The sequence below is a fragment of the Trachypithecus francoisi genome, unplaced genomic scaffold, assembly GCF_009764315.1.
Source record: "Trachypithecus francoisi isolate TF-2019V2 unplaced genomic scaffold, Tfra_2.0 Lachesis_group3, whole genome shotgun sequence".
In the NCBI taxonomy this organism is placed as follows: domain Eukaryota; kingdom Metazoa; phylum Chordata; class Mammalia; order Primates; family Cercopithecidae; genus Trachypithecus; species Trachypithecus francoisi.
The window spans coordinates 133,281,345-133,293,843 of NW_022681468.1; positions in this window are offsets into that span (position 1 = coordinate 133,281,345).

The window sequence follows — 12,499 nt, forward strand, 5'->3', positions numbered from 1 at the left end:
TATTTTTCTGACTGAGGCACATCTGCAGATCAATGTAGACAAAATGAATAAATAGATTTTTGAAAGCCATGACAATATTTAATTTTCAACTTAAAAGCTTCAAGTTAAAAGATACACTCAGATCATTTGTGAGGAACTAAACACATCTGTAGCAACAACTGTAACATCTTTAAGAAATATGTTGGGTGAAATTGCTTTTTATAGTTAGCTCTAGAGAACTTTTAATTGCTTGTTAAAAGTCCTGTAAAATTGCCTTCATTTTTAACAAATGTTTTCCACATAATTTGGACTTCATTGATGGCACAGTGTGCCATTATTATGAAGATTGTTGGGCCACACTTTAAGGGAAGCTGTAGCTGCAGAAGTTAATGACTTGAAAGACAGTTGATCACAGAAGTTACCTTGGATTTTGGTTTCTGGAAAATGTCCCAGGTACATCTAGGATCATTAGACTTAACCAAGAACAGAATAGAAAAATTGACTGTATTGCTGATCCACTCCAACACCTTTTTTAAAATGACTTTTCTCCCCTGAATATTAAAGTAAGGCATGCTGTTTGTGGAGATTTGGAGAAGTATAAAGTATGATTTTAAACTTTTTTTTTCAGATGGAGTTTTTGCTCTTGTTGTCCAGGCTGGAGTGCAGTGGCGCAATCTCGGCTCACCGCAACCTCCGTCTCCCGGGTTCAAGCAATTCTCCTGCCTCAGCCTCCCGAGTAGCTGGGATTACAGGCATGTGCCACCATGCCCGGCTAATTTTGTAGTTTTAGTAGAGACGGGGTTTCTCTATGTTAGTCAGGCTGGTCTCGAAGTCCTGACCTCCGGTGATCCACCTGCGTCAGCTTCCAAAGTGCTGGGATTACAGGCGTGAGCCACCGCGCTAGACCAGTTTTAAACTTTTAAAGTATTTCATCTTTATCCGGTACCTTAAAGACATTTTTTTTTTTTTTTCCTTGAGATGGAATCTCGCTCTGTTGCCCAGGCTGGGGTGTTAGTGGTGCAATCTCAGCTCACTGCAACCTCTGCCCCTCAGGTTCAAGCAATTCACGTGTCTCAGCCTCCCAAGTAGCTGGGATTACAAGTGCCTGCCACCACACCCAGTTAATTTTTCTGTTTTTGGTAGAGATGGGGGTTTCACCATGTTGGCCAGGCTAGTTTTGAACTCCTGATCTCAAGTGATCCACCTGCCTCGGCCTCCCAAAGTGCTGGGATTACAGGCGTGAGCCACCATGCCTGGCCTCCACTTCCTTGAAAACATTTTAATTCTCTGTGTTAGGGGTTAGCAGACTATGACCCACAGTTGACTACCTATTTTTATAATCAAAATATTAGAACAGCCGTACTATTTAATTACTTATTGTCTGTTGTTACTTTTGCACTACAACAGCACAGTTATATGAGACAGAGACCATAGGGCTCACAAGCCTAAGTTATGTACAATCTGGCCCTTTAAGGAAAAGTTTGCCAGCCTTACTTTATATTTTCATATAGTCCATATCATACTTTTATAACCATTCTTTAATTTTTGTTATTGTAAACATTACAGTGGAACTTAGTTTATAAATTTGGTCCACATTTCTTACTATTACCTGTTCTAGAATTACAAGTTTGCAATTTTTTGAAGATTATTCAGTTTTTAAATTAAGAGACTCTCTGTGTCGCCCAGGCTAGAATTCAGTGGCATGATCTCAGCTCACTGCAACTTCCACTTCCCGGGTTCTAGCAGTTCTCCTGCCTCAGCCTCCTGAGTAGCTGGGACTACAGGCGCAAGCTGCCAGGACTCGCTAATTTTTTGTATCTTAGTAGAGATGGGGTTTCACTGTGTTGCCCAGGCTGGTCTCGAACTCCTGAGCTCTGGCAGTCCACCCGCCTCGGCCTCCCAAAGTGCTAGAATTACAGGCGTGAGCCACCATGCCTGGCCTTTTTTTCTTTTTTTTTTTTTGAGACAGAGTTTCACTCTTGTCGCCCAGGCTGGAGTGCAATGGCACGATCTCAGCTCACTGCAACCTCCACCTCCTGGGTTCAAGCAATTCTCCTGCCTCAGCCTCCTGAGTAGCTGGGATTACAGGCGCCTGCCACCATGCCTGGCTAATTTTTGTATGAGATGGTGTTTCACCATGTTGACCAGGCTGGTCCTGAACTCCTGACCTCAGGTAATCCACCTGCCTTGGACTTCCAAAGTGTTAGGATTACAGGCGTGAGCCACCATGCCCGGCCAAAATATCCATTATTATATTACCATAATCTTTATAGAAAAATAGTAAAACAATACTTAAGTTTGTAAGGTAAAAATGGAAAATTCTCTTACCACAATATTAGCGGAAAGCTTCTTGTCCTGGCATAAACTTCTAAGACTTGATGTTTTCATCTAGATTTTTTTTCTTCAACTCTTCAAAGTCAGTTTTATTTATTAATTTTTAAAAACCTAATGTGATTTTCATTCCTACAATTCACCAGATATTTCTAGTGTGTGTGGCCGTGTAACTAGTTCCTGGCCAGTGCATTGTGAGTTAAAGTGGCTTCTGGTTTGGAGCATATAATTGTTGATGTGAAACTCTTCAGAATTTTTTTTCCTTTGTCGTGGTGCCTTGTCATATTTGAGATGGTGACTGCTCCATCAGGCTGGGTTACTGAGGGACTACTATGAACAGAGCCTCCCTGTTTATTCAGATGGGCGTGTGAGAGAGAATGAGTATTTTTGTTTTAAGCCTCTATAGTTAGGGAATTTTTGTTTCTGCAACATAACCTGGCCTATCTTGATCAATACAGTCATGAATCCTGGAAGTGTAGTGCTACCATGAAAAAAATAAAATCCAACTTAACTATTACAGTGGCTTAGGTGACGGTGTGGCTACATGAGGTGATACAAATTCTGATGTGAAAGATTTGGTAAACTATTTCCTGTAATACTTGGAATACAAATAATATTCTTAATAAACTTGTATGTCTATCAGAAGAAGACTTCGGATAACAGAATGTTAACAGCATGTTTTAATTACTGTATTAGCTGCATTTGACAAGATTTTTTTTTTTTTTTTTTTTTAGATGGAGTCTCACTCTGTCGCTCAGGCTGGAGTGCAGTGGTGTGATCTCGGCTCACTGCAACCTCTGCCTCCTGGGTTCAAGTGATTCTCCTGCCCCGGCTTCCTGAGTAGCTGGGATTACACGTATCCATCACCACACCCAGCTAATTTTTGTTTTTTGGCTTTTTTTGTATTTTTAGTAGAGATGGTGTTTCACCATGTTGGCCAGACTGGTCTCAAACTCCTGACCTCAGGTGATCCACCCACCTTGGCCTCCCAAAGTGCTGGGATTGCAGGTGTGAGCAATCCCACCTGGCCTGACAATGTATTTTAAGAAAGAAATTAACTCAGCTGAGAAATAAGAGAAGGTAGGATTGCAAATGAGAACAAAAGAGAACACAGGAACTCTAGAAATTCAGGTATATGCAAGGCTGGAGAGGCAACAACTTCTTACCTCCAACCATTAAAAAAAGGCCTTTAAGCAACAAAATTTGATTAAATAAAGAATATGGCCATTACAGTAATTGTTAAAACTTTTAACTAAATTAAAGAGAGGTCCCATAGTGTTTCTATATGGGAACTCCTAACAGCATATTTTGGGAAATTTATATATTTTCTGAATTTCAAGACAAATCAGTCAAGAAATTGTTGAGACAGAGAAAGTATTGTAACTCTCCTCTTAGAATTAAAACTTAATAATCAACTTAGAGCCATTATCCTTTGAAGGACTTCATTGAAGTCACGCCCAAAAGCAAGAGCAGCGAATGCTGACGTGTGGAATTCAAGGGTAAGGTCAACATTTCCCGGAACCGGAACAGGAGCACTTAGAAGGAAAGTGGTCACAATCGAATCACTCAGTGATTGCCATTGCCATATTGTAAGTATGTGTTCTTGCCTCATCTGCTGCTGAGGGTTAGTCATTCTTGTAAATGTAATAAATATCCATGGGTTTATGTAGATAGTATACTTTATACAAATCCTATCAATGGTGTTCCAAGAAATAGCACAACATAGGAGCAAAATAAGCCCTTAAACTGGCAATTTTGACTGTGCTTCTGTGTAATGCTTTAACCTTGCCAAGAGATCCAAATGTGACATATTTCAAATACTACCAAATCAATTTGTTGGCACTTCCAGTGTTTAAGTATTTGCCAAAGTCTACTGTTCTTTGCAAATAGTTTAACAAGAAATGCAAAGAAAAGAGGACATGAATGTTATAGAACATTTTAAAAAGAAATCAGAAATGGATCTAAACTATAAATTAGCAAAAGCAGTATCAGTTTCAACAGCAAGACCAAAATCAGGGCAGACAAAATACTTTCATCATTAAAAAAAGTAAGAGGCCAGTCATGGTTTTTGAACTGGACTAATATCACTGCCAAATAAAAGAAAGTTTTATATCTGAAACATTTGTAACCAAATAAAGATAAAGACGATTGGGTAGGGCAATTAATGCCTTATGTGCTTTAAATTTTTCTTTTTTGAATAACTTTTAAACAAGTATTTGTAGTCTTCCAGTTTTTAAAATGACTTTTTATTTCACATTTATGTTACTGTTTCCTTCATTTCTGTTGTCAATATATCAGGCAGAAATAATGATATTAAAATATATCATCTTGTCACAGTATACTGGCTCATAGTAATAAACCACATTTTAATTTTTGAGCAAAAAATTTCTGAAACAATATAACTACTACAGAAAAATGATTCCATATTTATTAAGGTCACTCACAATTATTAAAAAATACAGTAAGTATAATGTTCTGAAAACTGCAGAATGATGATTCTGTATAATTTAGGAATTCCTGAGAATTTTCAGAAATTTTGATTCCTCCTTCTCACATCCCAAATATTAGTATGTCAGGAATTGGGAAATACTAATGACCAATATGTCTTTTCAATTAGACAAAATGGCTTAGGAAGCAGGTACTAATGTGTCAGACTTCCACCAATACCTGATGGTCTCAAGGTACTCCAGTTAAGTGTGGGGAGCAGCTGGGGGAGACCTATCTTTAAAAATTGTAGTTGCCTCTGGGCTCACTGCTGACTTGAATCATATAAACAAAAAGCAAAATATTTGAGAGAATTGTACTCTTAAAGGAACCATGGGCTTGGATTAAAAGTTTATGACTGTTTGAGACCCGTGGGCCCCCAACTTTCTATAGGAAGCGGCAGAGTGAGAAAGCTCCTTGGGCTCCAAACAGGACATATTCCTTAATGTCTGCCTCAAATGTGGCCAAGAAGGATAAAACTAAGAGATGGGACCTCCTAGATGATAGGATCAAGAGCCTTGGACACGAATACATTGGGGATTACCTCCTGAGGAACAGAATCAGGCTTGAATCAGGAATTTGTGCACCCCCATTGTAGAGGAAATCGTAGCAGAGAATTGCTTTGGCCCACCAACTGATTTTATGTCTCCCATCTTTCCCTTTCTGAAGAGAAGTGTTTATTACAGTTTTTCTATCTCTTTTTCAATCTTGTATGTGTAGGGGATGAACAACTTTTTAGTTCATCGATTAACAGATCAAGAGGAGACTAGGGCACACCATCTGCTGATTTAGAGACTAGAAGGAGATAGTGGACTTTGAGTTTGATGCCACTGATGCCAATAGGACTTTCAATGCCGCTTTTGATGCCATTTGATGGCAATGGGACTTTGGAGTTATCTCTCTTCAGAATAGAGAATGTTTTGGCTATGAGTCATAGGGCTATCTGCCATATAATAGTGGTTCTCCCTAGAGAACCAGACACAGCAGGATTACACTTTCCTCATGGTTGAGTGGGACCATCTGTCTGGTTTTGGATTGTGAACTGTGGGCAAATATGACATGTCACTTCTAAACTGAAGCATTAAATTACTGATTTGAGACCCTCTAGATTTTTGTCTCTCCTCTGATTTGTTTGCTGATGATGTCTGAGTTGGTTGCTCTGTTATCTGAGTTACTATAATGAACAGAAAAATCACTGAACTTTTAGAATGAATGAGAACTTTGTCAACAGATTCAAATGTTTATAGCTGTGTTTTCAAGAACTTTTGTTTTGAGATTATATTATATGCAGACAAGTTTAGTTTATTTTTTCTGGTGAATTGAACCTTATTTTTTTCTGGTGAATTGAGCCTTAGATTGATAGCAGATTAAATCTATCAGTCAGGATAGGTTAGAATGACATTGTAATAATCCCCCAAATCTCAATGACTAAAGCCAACAAAAATTTATTTCTCATTCATTCTAAAATTTTTCATGCCGGTGCCTAAGGATCCATCTCAGATTTTCTAACGTTTTTGATCTATCTCAGCAGCTCCTATCTTTTACTAATGCAAGCTGTCCTCTGGCATAGTAATTTTACCGTATTAGTCCCTGTAGAGATTTTTCAAAAATTATCTTATTGCATAATTTAAAAAAATAGTTTTAGGACTTTCACTTCTCGCCAATTTGGAGTAATAAGGACTGGATTTACCCTCCCACCTGAAACAAAAAACAACCTGAAACAATGGTGTTAAAGTTAGAAACATCAGGATTGAAGGACAGTGATCCATGAGAGACAGAAAACAAGTGAAGTGAGTTCTATGATTACCTCAGCTTACTGCTTGGAGTTTCCGAGTCATAGCACAGGAAATAGGAATTGAGGCAAAGTCAAGAGAGACCTTGAGTTGAGGAGGAAGAACTGAGGGCCCTGAGAGTTCTTAGGACCAAGTTACAGAGAGGAGAGAGCTGCATGGAGAGATTTGCAGTATTCAGCAGAGCACTATGTTGTGTGTCAGGAAACTACCAAAGGCTGGGAAAAGAACAATCAGAGGTGTAGGAGGAACAATGCTTGGCAGTTTAAACAGGACCAGAAACAGTGCATTCCCACTAGCCAGAATGAAAAACCTTATAATTTATGGGGCATGGGTGGAGAACTCAAGAAGGTTTGCCTCAGTAGTATGGGAATAATTAACCCTAGACTGAGTACTGCCCTGTACCCAACAAACAAAGGATAAAAACAAACCTGCAAAGGTCAAGTAATTTCTAAGTATATGGTGTCCCAGAATAAAACTCAAGGTATACAGAAATACAAAAATATTGAATATCCACAAAGGTAAAATTAACCATATCTGACATCCAATCAAAGATTAGCAGGCCTACACAAATGCAGGAAAGCATGACCATAATGAGGAAAATCACTAGTCAGAATGAACAGATATCAGAAATAGTAGGGGGTACATTCGAATAATTAATGTAACTGCTGTATCTTCCAAAAGTCAAAAAGTGACCTGGCACAGTGGCTCACACCTGTAATTCCAGCACTTTGGGAAGCCAGTGAGGGAAGATCACTTGAGCCCAGGAGTTCAAGACCAGCCTGGGCAACATGGTGAGACCCCATCTCTCCAAAAAAAAAAAAAAAAAAAGCATGGCTTGGTAGTATGCCCCTGTGGTCTCAGCTATTTGGGAGGCTGAGGTGGGAGGATTGCTTGAGCCTGAGAGGCCAAGGTTGCAGTGAGCCATGATTGTACCGCTGCATTCCAGCCTAGCTTGTAGAGTAAGACCCTGTCTCAAAAAAAAAAAAAAAAGGTTAAGAAGTTATTTTTAAAAGACCCAAATTGAACTTTCAGGGATAAGAGCTAAAATTTCTGTGATAAAAATTATGCTGATTAGATTAATGGCAGATTAGACATAGCAGAAGAAAAGATCAGTGAATTTGAAGACATAGAAATAGAAATTATCCAAGATGAAACAGAGAGGAAAAAAGGAGTTAAAAAATTTATTTAAAAAAGGAAAAAGCATCAGTGAACTATTGGACTCCTTCAAGAGTTATAATATTTTCCAAACCTGAAAACGATCAACTCACAGATCCAAGAAGCTCAGTGAACCCCAAGCACAAGACACATGAAGAAAACTACACAAAGGCAACATAAATTGCTCAAAACAAGTAATAAAATTTTAAAAGCAATCAGATAAAAAAAGACATGTACATTTTGAGGAAAAAAGATAAGGATGTCTTCAGATTTCCTTAAAAGTACTGAGAGAAAAAAAAATGTTAACCTAGAACTGTATTCCCAGCAAAAATGTCTTTCAAAAACAAAGGTGCAGTTACTAGGGAGGCTGAGGTGGGATGATTGCTTAAAGCAATCAGTTCGAGGCTGTAAAGAGCTATGATCATGTCTGTGGAGAGCCACTGCACTCCAGGCTGGGCAACATAGCAATATCTTGCCCCTTAAAAAAATTTTTTTTTAATTAAACAAAGTCAAATACTTTTTCAGAATTTTTCATCACAGACCTGCACTACAAGAAATGCCAAAAGAAGCCCTGTGGACAGAAGGTATATATCTAAGAACGAATTATTTACCTGTATTTAAGTTTTCCATGGCCTTACAGATTTTTCTTTCTCTCCTTGATCTATCAGTTACTGAGAGAAATGTTTTAAAATCCCTCACTGTGGTGGTAGATTTGTCCATTTATAGCTGTGATTTCATGAATTTTTGTTTTAATTTGAGATAATATTATATGCAGACAAGTAATTTTTCTGGTGAATTAAGCCTTATTAATAGTGACAATGCAGAACATTTATTTTGTTTGAAACAGTCATACAAGCTTTCTTTGGTTAGTATTTTCATGATATATATTTTCCACTACTATACTTTCAACTTTTCTGTAGTATATACATACATTTTAAAAATGCAATCAGATAATCTTTGTCTTTTAATTACAGCACTTAGTCCACTATGTTTATGGTAATGATAAATTGTGAACATTCTGTTTCTTCTGCATTCTATTTTTATTTTTACTTTATTTTTTTGCTTTCTTTTGAAGTATCACTTTTCTCATCTTATTTTAATATTCTACTAGTTTTGGAGTTATATACAGACAGTCCTTGACTTACGATGTTTGACTTAGTATTTTTCAACTTTACAATGGTGCAAAAACAATACACATCCAGCAGAAACCGTACCTGTGAGTACCCATACAACCATACTGTTTTTCATTTTCAATACAGTATTCAATAAATTACATGAGATATTTAACACTTCATTATAAAACAAATGTTAGATGATTTTTCCCAACTCTAGGCTAATATAAGCATTTTGAGCATGTTTAAAGTAGGCGAGGCTAAGCTATGATGTTTGATAGGTTACATATATTAAATGCATTTTCAAATTATGATATTTTTACATTTCAATGGCTCTGTTATGACCCAACCCCATCATAAGTCCAGAAGCATCTGTACTTTATAGTGTTACTTAAAATTTTATTTTAATCTTTTAGTGGGTACTCTCCAGGAATTTATACCATGTATCCTAAATTTATTAAAGTCTATAGTTAATCATATTTACCCTTTTCCCAAACAGGAACACAAAAATACTTAAATTCCACTTGAGACCATATACTCCTTTCTAAAAGGTGGCCTCTGCTACTCAGTTCTAGCCCAAGACTGCCCATCAAAAATGCAGGCTCCGAATGGGATATTACATCTTTTGATTTTTAAGTGTTGTTCAGAAATGTGTGAGCAAAACAAAAATATGTTAACAGTTCACCAGTTATAAGCCTCTTTTAGGCCTAAGAAAGAGAATATTTCATGATGGCTTTACTCAGTAGTGGTTGCTACTGTTATCTACTCCTTGTCACATGTGGGGTGCTTTCTCCCCTGTTAAATAAGAGAAGTAAAAACTTCTAACAGCTTCAGTTTGTCTCTTCAGAAAATTATACCATGTATCCTTAACTTATTAATGTCTAAAGTTAATCGATTATTTTCAACCTCGTCCCAAACAAGGAGGTATAAACACTTCAATTCCAATCTCGCATGGAGGAGTAGACACCCCTTCTAAGGTGGCAGCCGTGAGTCAGTTTAAGTCCACCATTGACAACCAGGAATGTAAGCCCAGTACTTGGTATAAAATATCCTGTTTTGTTTTGCCTTTGTCTTGGTTAATATGTTGCTGGCCAAACAAATTTACAAACCAGAAATGGCTGGCAAGCAGCCAGTTTTTAGCCTTTGCTAGGAACAAGTGAGTTAATCATGATACCCATCTATTTACTCATTCATTCATTCAGTAAATGTTTGTTGAGCCCCTACAACTGTCCTACAATTGTGCTTTTTTTTTTTTTTCATTATTATACTTTAAGTTCTAGGGTACATGTGCACAACGTGCAGGTTTGTTACATATGTATACATGTGCCATGTTGGTGTGCTGCACCCATTAACTCGTCATTTACATTAGGTATATCTCCTAATGCTATCCCTCCCCTCCCACCTCCCCACAATAGGCCCTAGTGTGTGATGTTCCCCTTCCTGTGTCCAAGTGATCTCATTGTTCAATTCCCACCTATGAGTGAGAACATGTGGTGTTTGGTTTTCTGTTCTTGTGAAAGTTTGCTGAGAATGATGGTTTCCAGCTGCATCCATATCCCCACAAAGGACACGAACTCATCCTTTTTTATGGCTGTATAGTATTCCATGGTGTATATGTGCCACATTTTCTTAATCCAGTCTGTCACTGATGGACATTTGGGTTGATTCCAAGTCTTTGCTATTGTGAATAGTGCTGCAATAAATACACATGTGCATATGTCTTTATAGCAGCATGATTTATAATCCTTTGGGTATATACCCAGTAATGGGATGGCTGGGTCAAATGGTATTTCTAGTTCTAGATGCTTGAGGAATCGCCACACTGTCTTCCACAATGGTTGAACTAGTTTACAGTCCCACCAACAGTGTAAAAGTGTTCCTATTTCCCCACATCCTCTCCAGCACGTGTCATTTCCTGACTTTTTAATGATTGCCATTCTAACTGGTGTGAGATGGTGTCTCATTGTGGTTTTGATTTGCATTTCTCTGATGGTGAGTGATGATGAGCATTTTTTCATGCATCTGTTGGCTGTACGAATGTCTTCTTTTGAGAAGTGTCTGTTCATACCCTTTGCCCACTTTTTAATGGGGTTGTTTGTTTTTTTCTTGTAAATTTGTTTGAGTTCTTTGTGGGTTCTGGATATAAGCCCTTTGTCAGATGAGTAGAATGCAAAAATTTTCTCCCATTCTGTAGGTCGCCTGTTCACTCTGATGGTAGTTTCTTTTGCTGTGCAGAAGTTCTTTAGTTTAATTAGATCCCATTTGTCAAATTTGGCTTTTGTTGTCATTGCTTTTGGTGTTTTAGCCATGAAGTCCTTGCCCATGCCTATGTCCTGAATGGTATTGCCTAGGTTTTCTTCTAGGGTTTTTATCGTTTTAGGTCTAACATTTAAGTCTCTAATCCATCTTGAATTAATTTTCATATAAGGAGTAAGGAAAGGATCCAGTTTCAGCTTTCTACTTATGGCTAGCCAATTTTCCCAGCACCATTTATTAAATAGGGAATCCTTTCCCCATTTCTTGTTTCTCTCAGGTTTGTCAAAGATCAGATGGCTATAGATGTGTGGTATTATTTCCGAGGGCTCTGTTCTGTTCCATTGGTCTATATCTCTGTTTTGGTACCAGTACCATGCTGTTTTGGTTGCTGTAGCCTTGTAGTATAGTTTGAAGTCAGGTAGCGTGATGCCTCCAGCTGTGTTCTTTTGGCTTAGGACTGTCTTGGCAATATGGGGTCTTTTTTGGTTCCATATGAACTTTAAAGCAGTTTTTTCCAATTCTGTGAAGAAAGTCATTGGTAGCTTAATGGGGATGGCATTGAATCTATAAATTACCTTGGGCAGTATGACCATTTTCACAATATTGATTCTTCCTATCCATGAGCATAGTATGTTCTTCCATTTGTTTGTGTCCTCTTTGATTTCACTGAGCAGTGGTTTGTAGTTCTCCTTGAAGAGGTCCTTGACATCCCTTGTAAGTTGGATTCCTAGGTATTTTATTCTCTTTGAAGCTATTGTGAATGGGAGTTAATTCATGATTTGGCTCTCTGTTTGTCTGTTACTGGTGTATAAGAATGCTTGTGATTTTTGCACATTGATTTTTGTATCCTGAGACTTTGCTGAAGTTGCTTATCAGCTTACGGAGATTTTGGGCTGAGACGATGGGGTTTTCTAAATATACAATCATGTCATCTGCAAACAGAGACAATTTGACTTCTTCTTTTCCTAACTGAATACCCTTTATTTCTTTCTCTACCCTGATTGCCCTAGCCAGAACTTCCAACACTATGTTGAATAGGAGTGGTGAGAGAGGGCATCCCTGTCTTGTGCCAGTTTTCAAAGGGAATGCTTCCAGTTTTTGCCCATTCAGTATGATATTGGCTGTGGGTTTGTCATAAATAGCTCTTATTATTTTGAGATACATTCCATCAATACTGAATTTATGGAGAGTTTTTAGCATGAAGGGCAGTTGAATTTTGTCCAAGGCCTTTTCTGCATCTATTGACATAATCATGTGGTTTTTGTCTTTGGTTCTGTTTATATGCTGGATTACGTTTATTGATTTGCATATGTTGAACCAGCCTTGCATCCCAGGATGAAGCCCACTTGATCATGGTGGATAAGTTTTTTGATGTGCTGCTGGATTCGG